Source organism: Choloepus didactylus, chromosome 20 (assembly GCF_015220235.1).
Source record: "Choloepus didactylus isolate mChoDid1 chromosome 20, mChoDid1.pri, whole genome shotgun sequence".
Lineage (NCBI taxonomy): Eukaryota > Metazoa > Chordata > Mammalia > Pilosa > Megalonychidae > Choloepus > Choloepus didactylus.
Window position 1 is genome coordinate 49,988,601 of NC_051326.1, and position 22,491 is coordinate 50,011,091.

Below are 22,491 nucleotides of genomic sequence, written 5' to 3' on the forward strand. Positions count from 1 at the left end.
TTCCATGTTGTCATATGTTTCACGAGATCGTTCCTTCTTACTGCCGTGTAGTATTCCATCGTGTGTATATACCACATTTTCTTTATCCACTCCTCTGTTGAAGGACATTTGGGTTGTTTCCATCTCTTGGCAATTGTGAATAATGCTGCTATGAACATTGGCGTGCGGATATCTGTTCGTGTCACTGCTTTCTGATCTTCCGGGTATATACCGAGAAGTGCAATCGCTGGATCGAATGGTAACTCTATATCTAGTTTTCTAAGGAACTGCCAGACTGACTTCCAGAGTGGCTGAACCATTATACAGTCCCACCAACAATGCATAAGAGTTCCAATTTCTCCACATCCCTTCCAGCATTTATAGATTCCTGTTTGTTTGATGGCAGCCATTCTAATCGGTGTTAGATGGTATCTCATTGCGGTCTTAATTTGCATCTCTCTAATAGCCAGTGAAGCTGAACATTTTTTCATGTGTTTCTTGGCCATTTGTATTTCCTCTTCAGAGAACTGTCTTTTCATATCTTTTGCCCATTTTATAATTGGGCTGTCTGTACTATTGTCATTGAGTTGTAGGATTTCTTTATATATGCAAGATATCAGTCTTTTGTCAGATACATGGTTTCCAAAAATTTTTTCCCATTGAGTTGGCTGCCTCTTTACCTTTTTGAGAAATTCCTTTGAGGTGCAGAAACTTCTAAGCTTGAGGAGTTCCTGTTTATCTATTTTTTCCTTTGTTGCTTGTGCTTTGGGTGTAAAGTCTAGGAAGTGGCCGCCTAATACAAGGTCTTGAAGATGTTTTCCTACATTATCTTCTAGGAGTTTTATGGTACTTTCTTTTATATTGAGATCTTTGGTCCATTTTGAGTTAATTTTTGTGTAGGGTGTGAGGTAGGGGTCCTCTTTCATTCTTTGGGATATGGATATCCAACTCTCCCAGCCCCATTTGTTGAAAAGACCATTATGACCCAGTTCAGTGACTTTGGGGGCCTTATCAAAGATCAGTTGGCCATAGATCTGGGGGTCTATCTCCGAATTCTCAATTCGATTCCATTGATCTATATGTCTATCTTTGTGCCAGTACCATGCTGTTTTGACAACTGTGGCTTTATAATAAGCTTCAAAGTCAGGGAGTGTAAGTCCTCCCAATTCGTTTTTCTTTTTTAGAGTGCCTTTAGCAATTCGAGGCATCTTCCTTTTCCAAATAAATTTGATAACTAGCTTTTCCAAGTCTGCAAAGTAGGTTGTTGGCATTTTGATTGGGATTGCATTGAATCTGTAGATGAGTTTGGGTAGAATTGACATCTTAATGACATTTAGCCTTCCTATCCATGAACATGGAATATTTTTCCATCTTTTAAGGTCCCCTTCTATTTCTTTTAGTAGAGTTATGTAGTTTTCTTTGTATAGGTCTTTTACGTCTTTGGTTAAGTTGATTCCTAGGTACTTGATTTTTTTAGTTGCTATTGAAAATGGTATCTTTTTCTTGAGTGTCTCTTCAGTTTGTTCATTTCTAGCATATAGAAACATGACTGACTTATGTGCATTAATCTTGTATCCCGCTACTTTGCTAAATTTGTTTATTAGCTCTAGTAGCTGTATCGTTGATTTTTCAGGGTTTTCCAGATATAAGATCATATCTGCAAACAATGACACTTTTACTTCTTCTTTTCCAATTTGGATGCCTTTTATTTCTTTGTCTTGCCGGATTGCCCTGGCTAGCACTTCCAGCACAATGTTGAGTAACAGTGGTGACAGCGGGCATCCTTGTCTTGTTCCTGATCTTAGAGGGAAGGCTTTCAGTCTCTCACCATTGAGTACTATGCTGTCTGTGGGTTTTTCATATATGCTGTTTATCATATTGAGGAAGTTTCCTTCAATTCAATGAATTCAATTCAATGATTCAATTGATTCATTCAATTGATCATTCAATTCAATGATCATTCAATTCAATTCAATGATCAATTGATTCAATTCAATGATCAATTGATTTTTCCCTTTTGACTTGTTAATGTGTTGTAATACATTGATTGATTTTCTTATGTTGAACCATCCTTGCATGCCTGGAATGAACCCCACTTGGTCATGGTGTATGATTTTTTTAATGTGTCTTTGGATTCGATTTGCAAGTATTTTGTTGAGGATTTTTGCATCTATATTCATTAGGGAGATTGGCCAGTAGTTTTCCTTTTTTGTAGCATCTTTGCCTGGTTTTGGTATTAGATTGATGTTAGCTTCATAAAATGAGTTAGGTAGTGTTCCATTTTCTTCAATGTTTTGAAAGAGTTTGAGTAAGATTGGTGTCAGTTGTATTCTGGGAAGTTTGGTAGAATTCCCCTGTGAAGCCATCTGGCCCTGGGCATTTATTTGTGGGAAGATTTTTGATGACTGATTGGATCTCTTTGCTTGTGATGGTTTGATTGAGGTCTTCTATTTCTTCTCTGGTCAGTTTAGGTTGTTCATATGTTTCCAGGAAATTGTCCATTTCCTCTACATTATCCAGTTTGTTGCTATACAGTTGTTCATAGTATCTCTTATAATTTTTTAAATTTCTTCAGGATCTGCAGTTATGTCAACTTTTTCATTCATTATTTTGTTTATATGGGTCTTCTCTCTTTTTGATTTTGTCAGTCTAGCTAGGGGCTTGTCAATCTTGTTGATCTTCTCAAAGAGCCAACTTTTGGTGATATTTATCCTCTCTATTGTTTTTTTTTCTCTATGTCATTTATTTCTGCTTTAATCCTTGTTATTTCTTTTCTTCTACTTGGTTTAGGATTGGTTTGCTGTTCATTTTCTAGCTTCTTTAGTTGATCCATTAGTTCTTTGACTTTGGCTCTTTCTTCCTTTTTAATATATGTGTTTAGTGCTATAAATTTCCCCCTCAGTACTGCTTTTGCTGCATCCCATAGGTTGGTATGTTGTGTTCTCATTTTCATTCGTCTCTATATATTTAGCAATTTCTCTTGCTATTTCTTCTTTAACCCACTGATTGTTTAGGAGTGTGTTGTTTAACCTCCAGGTATTTGTGAATTTTCGAAGTCTCTGATGGTTATTGACTTCTAATTGTATTCCATTGTGGTCAGAGAATGTGCTTTGAATAATTTCAATCTTTTTAAATTTATTGAGGCTTATTTTATGTCCCAGCATATGATCTATTCTGGAGAAAGTTCCGTGAGCACTAGAAAAGTATGTGTATCCTGGTGATTTGGGATGTAATGTCCTGTATATGTCTGTTAAATCTAATTCATTTATCAGATTGTTTAGGTTTTCAATTTCCTTATTGGTCTTCTGTCTGGTTGATCTATCTATAGGAGAGAGTGATGTGTTGAAGTCTCCCACAATTATTGTGGAAACATCAATTGCTTCCTTTAGCTTTGCCAGTGTTTCTCTCATGTATTTTGTGGCACCTTGATTGGTTGCATAAACATTTATGATTGTTATTTCTTCTTGTTGAATTGCCCCGTTTATTAGTATGTAGTGGCCTTCTTTGTCTCTCAAAACATCCCTGCATTTAAAGTCTATTTTACCTGAGATCAATATTGCTACACCTGCTTTCTTTTGGCTGTAGCTTGCATGAAATATTTCTTTCCATCCTTTCACTTTCAGTTTCTTTGTGTCCCTGTGTCTAAGATGAGTCTCTTGTATGCAACATATTGATGGTTCATTTTTTTTATCCATTCTGTGAATCTGTATCTTTTAATTGGGGAGTTTAATCCATTTACATTCAACATTATAACCATGAAGGCATTTCTTGAATCAGCCATCTTATCCTTTGGTTTATGTTTGTCATATATATTTTTCCCCTCTCTATTAATATCCTTTATTGTACCCATACCGAATCTCTTTAGTACTGAACCTTTCTCCAAGTCTCTCTGTCCTTTCTTTGTTTCTCTGTGTGTAGGGCTCCCTTTAGTATCTCCAGTAGGGCAGGTCTCTTGTTAGCAAATTCTCTCAGCATTTGTTTGTCTGTGAAAAATTTAAGCTCTCCCTCAAATTTGAAGGAGAGCTTTGCCGGATAAAGTATTCTTGGTTGCAAATTTTTCTCACTCAGAATTTTAAATATATCGTGCCACTGACTTCTCGCTTACATGGTGGCTGCTGAGTAGTCACTACTTAGTCTTATGCTGTTTCCTTTGCGTGTGGTGAATTGCTTTTCTCTTGCTGCTTTCAGAACTTGCTCCTTCTCTTCCATGTTTGATAGTGTGATCAGAATATGTCTCGGAGTGGGTTTATTTGGATTTATTCTATTTGGAGTTTGCTGGGCATTTATGATTTGTGTTCTTATGTTGTTTAGAAGATTTGGGAAGTTTTCCCCAACAATTTCTTTGAATACTCTTCCTAGACCTTTACCCTTTTCTTCCCCTTCTGGAACACCAATGAGTCTTATATTCGGGTGTTTTATATTATCTATCATATCCCTGAGGTCCGTTTCGATTTTTTCAATTTTTTTTCCCCATTCTTTCTTTTATGCTTTCATTTTCCATTCCATCATCTTCCAGGTCACTGATTCGTTGTTCAACTTCCTCTAGTGTTGTACTATGAGTGTCCAGAATCTTTTTAATTTGGTCAACAGTTTCTTTAATTTCCATAAGATCATCTGTTTTTTTATTTAGTCTTGCAGTGTCTTCTTTATGCTCTTCTAGGGTCTTCCTGATATCCTTTGTATCCCGTCCTATGGTCTCATTGTTCATCTTTAGTTCTTTGAGTAGCTGCTCTAGGTGCTGTGTCTCTTCTGATCTTTTGATTTGGGTGCTTGGGCTAGGATTATCCATATTGTCTGGTTTTTTCATATGCTTTATAATTTTCTGCTGTTTTTGGCCTCTTGGCATTTGCTTAACTTGATAGATTTCTTTTAGGATTTGTAGACCAATTGAAGTCCTTATCTCTAATTTTTCAGATCTAGAGCTTCGTGGAGTACACTTTCTCTAACTAACCAGCAGGTGGCGTCCACAAGCCACCTGTTCTCCACAAGCCAGTTCTCCCCTGCTTTGCCTTTGTGGTGAGTGGGGGAGTGAGTCTTGTGGGGTCCAATTGGTGTACCTAGCTTGTGTGTGTAGTTGGTGTTGCCCGCCCTGTATATGGGGCGTGTTTCTGGGTGGTCAGCGAGGGGAGGTGGCTCTAACAATCAAATCTCCCTGGTGATCCTAGAGTTTTAAAGCTGCTGCAATAGTCTAATCCTTCAGTTCAGTCCTGCCACAGTTTGTCTCTGCCACTGACCCACAAGTCTTTGGTATTGGCGTATGGCTCCTGAGACTTGCGAGTGGGTCCCTCTTCCAGGCTGTGCACCCCCTGGTCCTCTGTTGAGGGTTGACTGTGCTATGTCACAGGTGAGTGCCATCCCCCCAGGGCAGTTCTGGGCTGCTGGGCTATGTAGGGAGGCTCCCAGTCTGCTGAAATGATGGCTAAATGGGGCTTTGTTAATCCACACTGCTCCACCTTCCGAACTCTGGGACAATCAGCTGAGGTTGCAGGGAAGGCTAATGTCCACGCCCAGTTTTGTGGTGTGTGCCTGTTATTTGAAGCACTTCTGTCACACTGGGTGTGTGGGGCAGCTCTGGGCTATGGGGCTGGCGATGGGCAGGAGTGTTTCCTGTCCACCAGGATGATGGCTGTGAGTGGACACCCCCCTTTTCTTGGGAAGTTGTGGTGTTTAGTGAATTTTCTCAGCCACTGGATTATTGCCTTTTGTCTCAGAGCTCTCTTAGTTCTGCTTTTGTCTTGACCTGCCCAAATTGCAAGTCTTTGAGGCTTTCTGTATTGGGCTTCTTAGAGTAATTGTTTTAGAAAAAGAAAAAAGGACTAAAAAAAAAAAAAAGGGCCCTCCTCACAGATCTAATGGGTTGTTGAAATGCTAAGAGGCAAAGCAATTAGGGCCATTAAGGAAGGGTCCACAGGGCAGAGAGATCAGCTTTTCTTCGGGATTTGCATATGAGCCTCAGGGCCTGAGCTCTGCCCTTCCCCTTTCTATGTTCACCAGAACTCCAAAAATCCTCTGCTTTTATTTTGGAGTGTTTCATGCTGTTTTTTTCTATGCCTGTCTTCTCTCTGCTGGACTGGCTGCTCTCAGATTCTCTGGTGTCTGGTCTCAGTCTATCTATGGTTGGAGTTTGGATCAGTAGAATGAGTTTCCGATAAGGGCTGCCACTGCAGTTCCCCCTTCTCCTTCCTGGAGCTGACGGCCCCTCCTCCCATGGGACTGAGCCTGGCAGGGAGGGGTGCGGGTCCCCTGGCCACAAAAACTTACAGATTTCTGTGATCTCAGCAGTTCCACGTTTTCATGAGTGTTGTATGAAGTATGCCCAAAGTCAGATTGCTCTGTAGTGTCCAGTCCATGCAGTTCCTGGCTTTCTACCTACTTTCCTGGAGGAGTAACTAAAACATACAGCTCACCAGTCCGCCATCTTGCCCCACCTCTTATGTTTGGTCTTTTTTTTAAGAACAGTCGGGTATAATTGAAAAGAATGTATGTTCCTTAATTGTTTTGGATCAGGCTTGTTAATTTCACTCAAAATATTCTTTGTTTTCTTATTTGCTAAATTATCTATTCCTGAGAAAAGCATGATAAAAATATTTAACTAATGTTCTAGATTTTTTTATTTGTCCATATAATTTTGCCAACTTTTCGTTCATATTTTTGCAATTATATTATTAGGAATAAAAAAGCTTAAGAGTTTTATAGTTTTCTGACTTTTTTTCAATAATTAATGCCTATTTTCATACCTTATAAAGCTCATGTACTTTATCTTTTTTACTCTACTTTGTCTCATATTAATATTACCATTCCTAATTTCTATATTTATATTGGTTTGGTAAAGCCTTTTCCATCTCTTTACTTCGAATCGTTATGTTATGTTTAAAGTGTGCCATTTATAAAGCACATAGAGCAAATATCTTTTAAAAAATTTATGTGGGACTCTCTGAATAACAAAAATTTTTAAAAAACATTTACATTTGGGGTGATTATTGATGTATTTTGACATTTTCCCCAAGAGTTTTATTTTCTATTTACCATGTTTTTTCTTTTATTTTTCTTTGTCCTCTGTGACATGGATAGAGATTTCTTTATTCATTTTTTCCTAGTTTTTTTTAAATGTTTAACTGGTTTGTTAAATATTTCATTCCTATGTATTTCAGTTATTGCAATTAAATTTTAAGTATGTATTTCACAGTGTCAAAATTTAATCAATATTTCTATCTTCTTAGCAAGGGACAAAAGTAGTTTCCAACTCTTCAACTTGAATACTATTTCCTTATGTCCTCCATATTATTATTTATTAGTACTTTAATTAAATATTTTCAAATCTTTGAATATTTATCTTCTGTCTTAGAATCATTCATTATTTAGTGATTTATTTGTTAACCATAGCTTCTTGACACCAGTACTTCCTAATGGATTCAAAACTTTCTTCTTACGAAAGTTTATCCTTTGAGAAGTTCTTTCTGTCAGAGTTAGCATTTGTCTGAAAAATTCTTTAATTCAGCTTCACTTTTTCGTATGTTATATATTCAAAACAAATTTTCCCATTTTAACCACTTTTAAGTGTATAGTTCAATGGCATTAATTATAATCACTTTATATTACAATTACCAGCATAATTACCAAGATTTTTCATGACCCCAAACAGAAACTCTGTACCTATTCAGTAATATCCCTCCTCCTAGTTCCTGATAACCTCTAATTCACTTTCTGTCAATATAAATTTGCTTTTTCTAGATATTTCATATGAGTAAATTCACACAATATTGTCCTTTTGTATCTGACTTATTTAACTCAACATAAGGCTTTTGAGGTTCATCCATGTTGTAACATGTATCAATTTCTCACCTAAACTTTCTAAAGGACACAAAATTTTAAGTAGACAGTTATATTCTCTGAGTAGTTTGATATGTCACTACAGTATTCAGAAGTCTACTTTTTGTTGATGAGATCTGCAAAATATTGGGTAACTTCAACATTACTAAGAGAAAAACATTATATAAGAAGATTCCTCAAGAAGATAAAATGCTTAAATCACAAATATAGTGTGATGGACACAGAGATAAACTGCTACGTTCCCTTCAAGGATGGACTCGTTGCCCCAACTGCTATGATTTTTCTCCGCAAACATCCTTTCATTACCAGATCCTCTCCAAATTGTCTTTGCTGGAGAGAGTCAAGTTGGCCAAGGTCCATCCCTTCAGAGCTGGGGAGGAGGAGAAGGTATACCCCATAACTCTTGAGGTACTATTATCGAAGAGAACGGCTTCTTCAGCCCAATATGTGTCAGCTACATATTTGCTCACTGGTTTGCTGAAGCTGGTGTTCAGGTCTGCATCACAGCTTGCCTTTGGTCTCTGACTATCCCACTTCCTTCTTCTCTATTATACAGGTATTGTTACAAAATTTATTTACTGAAAAACATCAAGTATGCTAAATTCCATATCATGGACTTCTTATTGGAAAACTCAACCTGTGGACTTTGGTTTGTTAAAAATACGTTGTATATACATAAAGTAAACATCTTTGTATTCTTCCCTCTCTTACCCCTTTAACATATAACATAAGTTGTCTTAACTTTATGTCATAGGATTTAAAATATAGGATATCAACTTTAAGAGTGAGTATTACCCAAAGACTTGCACCCTCTTCTGGGGAAAGAGTTAGTGCATTTTTGGTTGTATGCAGGATGGTTAAGTATGGTTAGGTTGAAACATGACTGTTATTGTTTTCATTTAGAGATTAATTACGGTTTAAGGAGATGTGTATAGTGCCAAGTTGACAAGGTGTAGACTGTAATGATTAAGTGCATGTGTCAACTTGGCTAGGTTATGCTGGCCACTTGTTTGTCAAGCAAGCACTGGCCTGTTTTTACTGTGAGGAAATTTCATGGATTTAAATCATCATTACATTGCTTGCATCAATGGTTTACTGTATCTACAATCAACTAAGGAGATTGCCTTCAGCAATGAGAGAAGTCTCATCCAATCAGTTGAAGGTCTTAAAGAGGGAACTGATGATTTCAGTGGTCAGAAGGAAGAATTTCCATCTCTGCTTCAGCCAGCCAGCTTCTCCTAGGGAATTCATCAAGAACACATGTAAGAAGGGAAAAGCCAAGTTCCATTGAGCTTATATAAACTATGGCTGCTGCCGGGGCACTTTGATTTCTTCACGTGCCAGACCAATAGGCAAGAAGATTTAACATTCTATCAGAGGTACTTGATCCTAATCATCAGGGGGAGATAGAGCTGCTGTTAAAGTAGGGGAGATTATGTTTCAAATCCAGGTGATCCACCTGGGAGGTCCTTGGAACTCCCTTGCCCAGCTAGGAGTAAGTGAATAAGTACAGAAATGCCAGACAGGGAAGGGCAAAGTGACCAAGTATTCAGATGTTCCAGAACGAGGATCTAGGCCATGGCACTAGAAAAGCCGCTAAGACTAGAAGAGGAGCTAGCTGAAAAAGAGTGGAGTCTTGAAGAGGAAGGTGGAGGAGGGAGACAGTAAGTATCAGTTGTAGCACTAAGACCAGCTGCGGTGGTGAGGCCTTTGGTTTGTTCCCAATAACCTTTTGTTATGTCTCCCTCAGGAAAAGAGGCCCCCCAACATTTATAAAGTCATGGTTCCCAGTACTGCAAGGGGTGAGCTGTGAAGCACACAGAGATATGCAGAACAGATTTCCCTTCATGGAAGGTCTTGTTGCCCAGCTCTGGGAATGCCGTTTGCAGACAGCCTTTAGCTCTTGGCCCCTTCAGGGATTCCCTCAGTTGAAACAAGCCACCTTGCCCAAAGTCAGACCCTTCCTGGGATGGCCAAAATCCAGTGACTGTTACAAAGCCCAGACATTTTGGTTCAAAGTGTGACAACCATGATGGGCTATTTTATCTCCTGGGCTCCCTGTGAAGTTGGCGAATGCTGGCTCTTGGAGAGGCATTACAGGTTGACTTCTCTATTTGCCCAATTTTCTTCCTTAATTCTTAAAATTAGGAATTAGATTATCTAACTTTTATCTGGAGGCATTAGTGAATAGAATTGGGAGGGAAAAAAAGAAAGCAAGAAAAGATATAAATGAAAGAAGTGAAATTATCATTATTTGCTAGTGATATAACTATCAGGAAAATGAAGGAGAATCAGTAGAATGAAACATTTCAAATGAAAAGAAAATTCAAGGAGGAAGCTAAATAAAAAATTAACTTACAGGCATTAATTATTTTATATACAAAAAGTTACTTCGACAATGTGATGAGAAAACCTTCAGGGTACCAACAGGAAACAGAAGACACATCAGATGGGACTTTAGGGAGAATGTAATGAGGCGATTTAGAGAACTTGGTCAAGTCAATTAACAAGGAATATTAAGATAAAAGGAAGAAGGAGAAGTTGTTGCCATCTCTAGGACTGAAGGGGCAAGAGGAATTATGGTTACCAGAGCTAGGAGCCAGAAGAGAGGTTCCGGAGAGCTCAGTCATAGACAGACTCAGCCACTGCCAGGATCACAGCACAAGCAGAGAAGCAGAGGGAGTAAATACAGGGGGTTTTCCCTCCTCCTACCTTCTGGTCACCTGTCAGTGAATCCAATTATCCAAAGCCAAATGTAAACCACAGGGCAAGTGATCCAGGTGAGATAGCCCCAGAGAGGGGGGAGGCCATCAAATCGGGGCACAGAACACACCAAAAAAGGCAGAGAATAAATCTGGGCAGGCACTGGAAAGTCATCAGCACAGTCCATTTATTACAGCAATGAAAAGCTGTAATAATGAAGAATAAAGTTAAGGTGAAATACACAATTGCAATATTTTTATAATATACTACTGAGGGACCCAAGATGACGTTTAAAGGTATGGCACATTCTTGGCTAGATGTGTCAGAAAAAAAGTTTATTTTCCCCATTTTAATTCCCAGAATTAAGATGAACCAATAAAATATCAACAAGATTTATTTTTATTTAAACAGGCTTGTTTTAAAGTTTATGTGGCAAACAAACAAGTAGCAATTTTGATGAAACTTTATCAAAATAAAAGAATGGGGAAGGAAATTCCTCATCATACTTAACATAAAACTTTAAATGTACAGTAAGTTAAACAGTACAGTACTGGTTCATGATTAAACAGATTGATCAATGAAAAAGACTGGGAATTCCAGAAATTGATCTAAAGTTCTTATTTGATGGAAGTGGCATGTTAAATTAAATAAGAAGAGCCAAATAACTCAATTACTTGTATCAGGACAACTAGGGAACTATTAGAAATAATATTGCTTAACATTTACTCATATGTACAAGTATTGCTGAGTATTTTATATGGTTGTACTAATTTAATCATCAAAACAACCAAAGCATGTATTATTCCCATTTCAAAGAATAGGACATTGATGCACATAGTAGTTAAGTGACTGCTCAAATTCAAAAAGCTAGTATGTGGAAGAGCTGGAATTCAACCCCAGGTAATCTAGTTCCAAAATATGTGCCCTTAACATGCTACGGTACTTGGGGAGAGGATTGCTTTTTCATACTTTATACCAAAATGAAGTTTAAATGGAGAAGTGATCAAAACAAATAAAAATCATAAAAGCACTAGAAAAAACATGTTAGGTTTTTAATTTTTAATTTTTATCATTATTTTTAATAATTTAAGTTTGACATAGAAAAAACTATATAGCTGCAACTCAAATTGCAGACAAAGGTTAAGTTCCTTGATATATAATGGGCACACACATACCTGTAAGAAATACATCAATGCAGTAGAAAAAAGGGCATGAGCATGCAAAGGATACAGAAGGATTAGTAAATCACTCTCAAATGTGAAGAGATCAACCACACCCAAAATACTAGAAATTCAAATTAAAACTACGAGATGCCACTTCCCCCATCAAATGCACAAATATTAAATGTTCAAGAGCTCAATACAAGCAGGTATTGTCCCAATAACAGTGTGATTGTAAATTAGTAAAAATTCTATGGAGAAATTTTGGCTAAATGCATCAACATTAGACATGTATACTCTTCACCTTTTCCCTATCCTCCTAACCCCACCCACAGTATATTTTTATCACAGCAGCCAGAATGAACATTCCAAAATATTAATCTGAGGAAGGTCATCCTCTGCTCACAGTACTGCAGTGGCTCCCTGTTTCTCAGAGTAAAAGCCAAAATCCTCCCAATGGACCCATTGTGAACTGGATTCTTCTGGACCCTTCTGACCTCTTCTACTGCTCTCCCCATTGTTTACTCCACTTCAACCCATGGATCAACTTGTGATTCCTTAAACCCACCAGACATGCTCCTGTCCCAGTGCCTTTGCACGGCCTCTTCACTCTGCCTGGACCACAGCCAGCCAGGGATGAAATTTCTCACCTCCATTAAGTGTTGGCTCAGATTTCACCTTCTCAGTAGGGCCGGCCCTGAGGACCATCCCCTCTCCACCTCCAGCATTCCTGATCCCACTTACCTGCTACATTTTGTTTTCCCATAACACTTATCACATTCTAAGATATAGTGAAATTCTCATGTACATTGTACATTGACTATTTCCATTCCTTCTCCTATTGGCATGTAATTTCCAGAGAGTAGAGATTTTGGTCTGTTTTATGATGAGTCCCTAGTCCCTATAAAAGCTCTTGACACAGTAAGTGCTCAAAAAATTTTGTTGACTGATTTCCAGTTATAGATATTTATCCTATAAAATACCTCTATAATCAAAGTGTACCAAAATCACACTATTTGTAACAGCAAAATACTGGAACCAACCTAAATATTTATTAACAGGGTATTGTAAAATATGTTTTGGTGCATCCATACATGGACTACTCAGTGTCCATTTAAAAAGTGATGATTTTCAAATTAAATTGTTGATTAAAAAAGAAGCACACAAGATGTGCAAAACAGTGTTGTATGTTGTCATATATGTCTCAACACATATATACCTCTAAATACATATACTGACTCTAGAAAATTTCAACAAGAAACTAGCAACAGTTGTTAGCTCTGAGGAGGGAAACTGGGTGGATTAGAAGCAGAGGGATATTACTTTTTCACTAAAGATCTTTTAAAAACTTTTCCATTACGTACCATGAACTTTTGTAAGTAAAGGATGTAAAAAATGAAGTTTTCACTGAGAATCCAAGATCCACTAAATGTGCACTTACAGAGCCAGATCACCTTATTCAGAATTTTCAGATGAGACACTCCTTTCCATATGTATTGAACTTTCTCATCCATTTTTAAATTTCTTAAAGAAACCACAGTATACTATACATAAAAGTGAACAGTTTATAAAATTTACAGCTATTGAGTTATATAAGTAATCTCAAACTGAATATGCCCTGTAACTACCATCCAAGTCATGAAAGCAAACTTTACCAATACTCTATAAACTGGCCTCCTTTGTGCCCCTCCCAATTACTGCCTATTCCTAATATCAGATTAATGTAGGCCGTTTTTGAACTTAATATAAATAAAACACTTGTGTGGGGTTTTTTTTTTCTTTGCTTAACAATATGTTTGTGAGATTCTCTCATGTTAAATTTGCCTATTCTCACTGCTATATTATCACATCATATTATGTATCTCATATCATGTTATATATATGTATCTGCAGCAATGCGTTCGTCCTTCCTAAGGTTGATGGATACTTAGAAGGTTTCCAGTTTGGGATTATAAATAATGAATATTCCTGTGTATTTGCTTTAGTGCATTTCTGCTGAGTATATACCTAGGTGTAAAATTGGGTCATGGTATATGCATACGAGCAACAAAAATGCATAAGGCTAAATAATTTTTCAAAGTGGTTGTACTCCTACTAGCCCTGTCTGAGTGCTTCAATTGCTCCAAATATTTTCCTCAAGTTGGTATCATGACTAAAATTTGCCATATCCTCAATCTTTAAGAAAAAGCAAATCATATTCTCTATACTGCAATGTTTTATGATTTTTTTAAAAGAGGCATTTAGAATAGCTAAATAAACCTTTCTGGGCAATTCTAATTTAATCAGATAGTTTGATTACTATAAATACCAAATAACCAGGGTTTTCACTAATTATAGTTGTAGTATCTATTTCTCTTCTTGAAAAAAGAGGTGCCCAATGATTCAACACTTCACAAATTTCCTCTTCTATTTTATTTTCTGAGTGTCAAGGCAAGCGGAGACCTGTTGGTGCAGCCAGGCTCATCACTCTCAGGGAAAACACTTTCCAACTCCCGCCTCCCAAATTGGGGTCAGTATGTACATTTCATCACAATTTAGGTTTTCAGCTCTTACATCTCTAGTTAAGCCCTTTATTAGAGAATAACGCACAGGCAATTTAATAAATGTCCGGCTGGTTTCTGATTCCCTTCCTTTTACTGAAATAGAACTTGCCCTTACTTTTTCTTTGATTTTCTCAAACTGTATTCTATTCCTATTCCTTTTTCAGATTATAACTTTCAAACAAGAGAAAATGAGGCTAGAACTATAGGGGTGAGCTGCACATATCAGAATTGTAGGTCACTGACTTTGTCATCAGCCTCTGATTAATACGCAGTCATTTTCCATAGGGATGTTGTTTTGAGTTAGGGCTTCTGCCAGATAGTCAGTTAAACCGTAGTTATAATGAAAATTTATCTCAGGGTTTCTTAGTATCACTCTTGAAGAGTTGAAGGTGTCTTACCATAGGCAGCCTTGAAGAGCCACTGCATCTAGCATACATCCTTGTTCTTCATAAATATGTGTTGATGAAGTGATTGAGAAAGATAGGGAAAGAAAACACACTATGACAGGCTTTTGGAATGTCCATAAAATTTTTAATGGACTGATCTATTCTGAATGAAACTGAGGCACAGGATAATGTATAATAGAGTTAAATATTCACTTCTATTCCTATAAGACTCTTTAGCTTAAATATTTAACATAATCATTTTCATACTGTTTTGTTCAGTGATTTTTAAAAATGCTACACATACATACCCACCCTCTGTACATACATTCCACAAACATGTACATACACACGTGCTCACACACAAGAGTGCCTAACACAAAAAGGAAGTGCACTATAAGCTGCCCTATTGAGTCAAACTTGTTACTATTTGAACTAGGAGAAGGGTCATTCTCTTCCTGATTTTTGACATCTCTGGCTGATTAAAAATAGATGACATTTAAACAGTCAGATAAATGTGTTAATAATGAACTGATTCAAAGTAATTGCTGGAAAGTTAGTTGTTGTTTTAATTCCTTTCATTTAAATAGATAAACTAGATTAGGGGCTATTAATTTTATTTTTAAAAACCCATTTAATTGAGTCTACTTGAACCAGGCAACCATCTCTCAAGTTCATTAAAATTAATCCAAATTTCCCTCTATGAACATATTCAAAACTAATCACCTGAAAATAAATCGCATTGGGTTTTTGGTTGGTGGAGTGATCAATGATAAACTTGAAGACCAAAATTCCTTAAAATATGAAACATATCTATACTGTTAAAAAGTGTTGGATACTGATGTGTTACTTTGTGCTGTCAGTAAGTTTTCTCATTTCCAGTCAGCTGACATTAGTGACATAGGACTTAGTCATTCAGCAATGCCTATAATCAGTTTTGTCATTTAGCAATTCCTATAATCAGTTTTGTATATTCAATCCATGCTTTGCCCAATTAAAATGGATATGAGCATATTTTAATTCACTGTATGATAGCTGTGATTTAACTGCATCATGACCTAATAACTTAGTGCTCATGTTTACACACAAGATATTTATTTAGCCCCTGCCATGCTCTGCTGAGGATAAAGTAGTGAAAAAAACAACAGAGCCTTGCTCTCCTGAAGCTTCTGTGGAAGTGGAGGGGCTCAGGGAAATAGACAGTGAACAGCCAAATAACTGAACAAAAGTACTTAAGTGGTTGAGACATGCTATGTATACAATGAAATGGGCTAAAGCTTTAGAAAGTGCCTGGGGTGGGGGTGGGGGGCTCCATTTAAGACTGAGAGATCAGAAACAGGCCTCTCTAATGGGGTGATATTTTTACAAAACAGACAATGTGCAGAAGGAATTTTTATACAGTCAGTTTGCATGTTTTCCAGAATAGCCTCCCAGTAAATACTGCATCTAATTACAATTCACTCCAATTCGCATTATTATAGGGGAAATAACAAGGAAAATTAATAATTTAAATTATGTCCTATGCTGATTCTTTGCTTTTATTTAATGTGCTAAGAAAGAGCTTTCTTTGCAGTAAGTTATAACCAGATATTTTTAAATAAATTCTTGCTTACTACATCAAATAACAAAGGAGCCCTGACTATAACTTAACTGCAATCAGCCTGGGAAACTACCTGAATTGACATTGGCGTCTTCCATTTCCTCTCTGAATAATTTAACAAAAAATGCCAAAAAGTGGCAATTTCCAAAGTATATTCTTTGGAATACCAGATCCAAGGAATGATAAGTTTTTAAAGTAAAACACAGTTCAAATAAATCTGTGAAAGCCTGACTCAAATACTGTTGAACTATTTTTTCTCCCACTGCAGGCCATTTCAGAACCTTTCATATACCAATTTCTTTGGAAATTTACATGTGATAAACATGATATCAAGCATTTTCAAGCTAATAATGTGTGAAAAGATTATGGTACAAAATTATTCTACTTTCTAATTGACTCTACTGTCAATCTTATATGGCAGGCACGATCGATGGCTCATTGTCCATTCTACAGGAAAAGAAAGCATGTTTCCAAAGGCAGAAGAGATGGGTCAACGTTATGCAGCCTGTCAGAATTATTCCAAAATCTAGAGCCGAGAGCCTTCGTTTGATTTGGGGTAATTCCCTAATACCTCTTTTTGAGCAAGTGTGAAAGTGTAGAAGAGAAGAAAAAAATACGAATCTAGGAAAAATCTACACCACTATTTTACAATCTTTTATGCCTTTGGAAACGTGCTTTCTTTTCCTATAAAATGGACAATGTGCCATCGATCCTGCCTGCCATACAAGGTTGACAGTAGAATCAATTAGAAAGTAGAATAATTTTGTACGTTAATCTTTTCACACATTAATAGACAGTGTTGCAAAAATGCTTAATAATTCAGTAAAAGGAATTTCACAGTGTTTTACCAATAGCTTACTGAGACATTAACAAATACATACCATGCACAAACTAGGCAGCTGTCCCAGGCAGACAAAATCCCTGCCTTGTGGGGATTATATTTTATTGGAAGGGGCAGGCAATGAAGTGTACAGATAATGTGATTTTGAATAGTCATACATGGAAGGAAGGAAAAAATCAGGGAAAGTGATGGCGAATGGGATACGTTTTACACCTGATTGTTAGGGAAAGATTTGTTGCAAAAATAATATATTTTAGCAGAGACCTGAACATTGAGAGGTAGTGAGCCCAACAACCATCTAACGGAAGAGACAAGCAAACCTTTAGGGGGAAGGACCTGAAATTGTGATAGCCTTGAAAAAGGAGAGGACTATAAATAATAAATGCAAAAATAATGCCTCATATATAATGGTTCCAACCCTAAACAGAAGATAGCAATATAATCCATATTTAAACTGGGAAAATAAAATATGAACTTTCAAAATGACTTTCCTAATCATTTATTATTATTAACCAACTGCATAACCAATCAGTGATTGACATAATATTGAAATAGACTGTATACAGCAGAAAACTGATGCAAGACAATAAATTCAATACACTATTTCCCTTTAGCTCACAAGGATTTGAGGCATTGGATAACTAAGATAAAAGGGGTAACTGACATGTGTCTCTGCTAAAAGATATATTTGATGCTAACAACAACAAAAATAATAAGTCAATATCTAGGTATCAAAACAACAACAAAAAGCTGATTTATAAGCATAAATGATGCTGACTTTGCCACTAAAACATGCACACACATTTCTCCATTTCCAATTTTGTCGAGATTAACATAAATCAAGATAACAACACTGGATAAAACTCTTTTTAAATGAAATAACTTAAAACATTTAAAATAACAATTATATCAAAAAGACCCTATTAATTGTTTTAATTACAAGAATGTTAGAATTAGAGCTAAGGCTTCAAAATATCACGGCTTCTAAACCCTGTGATTTTTATTTCTCATAACATAAAAAGAAATGAATATAGAATATATTTATTTTCCAAAGATTACCCTAATGACTTTATCACATTTCTATTTGTATAACTATGATTTGTACACACTTTACAGTTTATTCCCATTTGATGATTTTGTTGAAGTTGTTAATGTTGCTGACAGTCAACAAACTAAAGTTCCTAAATAATAGGCATGCCATCTTTTGTAATCAGAGATTTGAAGCCTCAGAGGCTTCCTTCTACTCATTCCAAAAAGAAATTTGGGGTTTAGCTTTCTTAGAAGCTTCTTGACATGACCCACCTTCCAGTCACACATGATCATCCCTTAAAACATTCATCTTTGCCAACCAAATCCCATCTCAAATTTTTTATTCCTATGTTCGACTTTGCTTCCTGTATCCAGTCCCAACTCCTTATTACTCTCTTTACTCATTTTCCTGCTATTTTATTCCCATTCCCTGTGAGGAAACTTTCTACCACCTCAAACTCTCATTTGAACATCAACCTCCACTCCCTTCCTTTGAAATCTGATTTCCCACCTTTCCACCATCATTCAGTCCATCACCTCTCCTGGCTGTGTAACCAACTAACTAGTCTCCTGACCTTCACCTTTGTCCTCCTCCAGTCACTTTTCCATTTTGCAGTGGGAGTAATAGTAATCTTTTTCAGTGCAAAGTAACAGTGATCTTTTTCAATGCAAACTAAGGCATATCCCTACTTAAAATCTTTCAGTGACGTCCAATTTGTTTTAAGATAAGTAACAAATCTTTAACTTGCCCGTGATAGTCCTGTGTGGCCTAGCCCTGCTTCACTCACTAGTCCCATTAATTTGATTCTTCATGCTACCCCAAGCACTTAGAATAATTCATGATAATTAATAGGAATAAATATTTCTTGAAACCATTCATTCGTCTTCATCCCACTGACACTGCCTTTGTTCATGGCCCCCTCAACTCTCAAATAGATGACCAAAGTAACCTGCTAACCACTCTCCTTGCCTTCAGCCTTGACACTCTCTCATCTATTCCCCACACTGTGGCCAGAAACATTTTTTAAATCACAAATCTTATAATGCATTTTCCTATTTTAAAATTCTTAGCAGTTTTCTACTCTTGAGATAACTCTTTAGGATAGCATACAATACTCTTCATGTTTTATACTTTGCTTATGTGTGCAGCTCTATATAGGTGTGTGTGTGTGTGAGTTTATATATATATATATAATTTTATATATTTCTCATTTGAATTATAAACTCCAGGCTTATAAGTTACCCAAACAGACCAATTCTGGCAATGGTAATAAACCCGTTAGGTACAGGAACTTGGAACTTATAAATGATTCTAGCTTCTAGTGGCTTAGGACATGTTAGGACATCCCATGAAAGATGAAGATCCATTATTGCAACTTATACCATGTATCACAAAAAAGGACAAACTTTTTAGGGCCTCTGGATTTTGGAGACAACATATACACATTTGAGTGTGTTGCCTGATACATTTACCAAGTAACACATAAGGCTGTCAGTTTTGTGCTGGACCCAGATTGAGATGTAGCAGATTAAAACTACGTAATGCATGCTGCCACATTACTCGAGCCTTATATGGTTTTTGAGATACAGTAGAGCTCCAACTATCTGTGATAGATGAAGATACTCTATTGGACATCTGACAAACTCCCATAGGAAAATCATGCCAACTATGTCTAGGGCTTTGAGGAAAACCATGCATTCTTCTGCAAATAACTATTGTCATAGTGAAAAAACAACTCCTGTCTTCCAACTGGACCGTGAGGGAGACAGAATACCATCCCATGGGACACCAAGTGACAAACAATCTGAAAAAAATATGTGTATATGCATGTGCATGTATGTATGTGTGTGTGCATATTTGGGCTCAAGCAATTCCTAGAAAGTACAAGTAAGTCTCACTAGCACATGGCCCACGTGCCTACAGAATCTACTCATGCTACACTGCTACCTCTCCCTCACCCCACACCCAAGGCCCCATGGGGAGTTTCCTACAAAAGGTTGATTCAGTAAGAAAAATTACTTGATCCTGGTTCACAGATGGCTTTCTATGATGTAATGACACTAGGCAAAAGTGATCTTCTAAATCCACCTAGGAGTACCCCTGGAAGATGAAGGGAAAAGAAAATCCCATCAGAGGATGGAATCTGGTTATCTACTTCTCCAGAAAGGAGAACTGGTTAGGAGGATGGATGTACATGGATTTATGGGAGGTGCTTAACCATTGACCTGATGGTCATAGCTTGGAAAGATTAAGATTGGGGGGTTTATGGCAAAGTCTGTGATGAATCATTCAGAATGGACAAAGTGCTTGAGGATATATATGTCCCATGCAAATCAATAAAGCACTCTACTGCAGAGGAGATTCTCAACAAATAGGAGAACGAGATGACCTGTTATGGAATTCAGGCCATCTTCTTTCCCAAGTCATCTGGTAATTCTTCAGTGGGAAACCTATAAAGTGACCACAGCAGCAGAGACGGAGTTTATGCAGGGGCTCAACAAAATGGACTTCTCTTTTTCTCACCAAGTTGTTTCTGCCATGGCAGATACCCTCGTGTAGGAAGAGGCCCTCGCTGAAACCCTGACGTAGCACTATTTCTGAGTGGGGAGGGATCCAAGCAGCCATCTGCTGGCAGGTTGATTACATTGAAGCATTTCCATCATGGAACAAAAAGCAATTTGTCCTCATTTACTTTGCATTTTGATTTACCTTCCCTGCCTAATATCCTTTTTTGCCAATACCACCATTCATGGACTTTCAGAATGTTTTCAACAGTACCAGGTTATCCCTCTCAAGATTGCTTCTAATTAGGGAACCAATTCTCAGCAAAATAAGTGCAACTGTGGGCATATAACCTTTGTTGATAATACCGCAAACATCATCATCCAGAGGTTCTCATAGAAGTCATGTACTGTCCTACCCAAAGCTCAATTATATTGCAGTTATGAGAAAATTCCCTGTGAGATTAGGGCACTGTCCTGCAATTGTGGTGCATACTTACAACCAACAAGCAATATCTGGTACTGTCTCTTCTAGAGACAGAATACACAGGTCTCGGAATCAAGGAATAGAAGCAGGAGTGACTCTTCTCACAACCATTTCTAATAACCCACCAGAAAATTTTTTGTCTGTGTTCTGTACCTTCAGATTCTCCTGGCTTAGAATTCTTAGCCCCCTAAAATGAAAGTACTTATACTAGTGGAAACATCAATGGCCCTATTGACACTACTACCTTGTTATTTGAGCCTCCTTATGCCAGGGAATCATCTGTCAAAGAAAGGAGTTATGGTATTGTCTGGGCTGATTTATCCCAATTAATGAAGGGAAATAGGGTTATTTCTACATAGTGGGGATAAAGAAAAATATATCTAGATCTCACAAAATTCTCTGGAATATCCTCAACTATGTCTATCAAAAAAAGTTAATAAGTAAGTTCATCAATTCAACAAAAGCAAGAATATTAAGGACTCAGACTATTCAAAATTAAGGTTTGGAGGCCATTCCTACACCCCATCCCCAACCAAGAACTCCACTAATTTAAATACCATCAGGGTTCTTCAGAGAAACAGATCCACCAGGATATATATAATAAGAGATTTCTTGTAAGGAATTGACTCACATGATCATGGAGGCTGGCAAGTCTGAACTCTGTAGGGCAAGATACAAACTGGAAACTGCAACAAAGGTTATGTTGAAGTCCTTAGTCCAAATTCTCTAGGTGGAATTGGCTAGCTGGAAATTCTGGCAAGAGCCAATGCTGAAGTTGAGGCAAAAATTATTCTTTTGATCTCTGAAATCCTCAGTTATGACTTTTAAGACCTCAAACTGATGGGATAAGGAAACTCCTCACATTACTGAAGACACTGTCCATTGTTAATTGTAGATGCAATCAAGTGACTATAGATGAAAATCCCTTCTCAAATTACCCTCATAGTAATAAGCAGCCAGGGCTGACCCAAAAACTAAGCACCATGGCATAGCCAACTTGTTACATGAAATTAATCATCACATCATCTGAGGACAATGGAATAATGGAATGAGTAGTGGAAAAAGAAGTTGTAAATATCACAATTAAAACCACAAGACCAATTACAGAAATGATAATTGCAAAAGCTAAAGAGCTGTGCATGTATTCTTGTTTCATATATATATGTATATGTGTATGTATATCTTGTTTCATATATATATGTATATGTGTATGTATATGTGACTATATGTACATATATATGTACATGTGTGTATTTACATATACATTAACAAATTACTTCTTTTTCCCTTTATTGTTTCCCCTTTGATTTTATCTAAGGAGTGTTTGATTTGGCTAAATTTACAATCTAAACTTCAGCATACAGTACATGCCCATGGAATTTTGACTGGCATTCATGTCACCCAAAGGTGGAGATGGTGACAGAAAGAAATTGT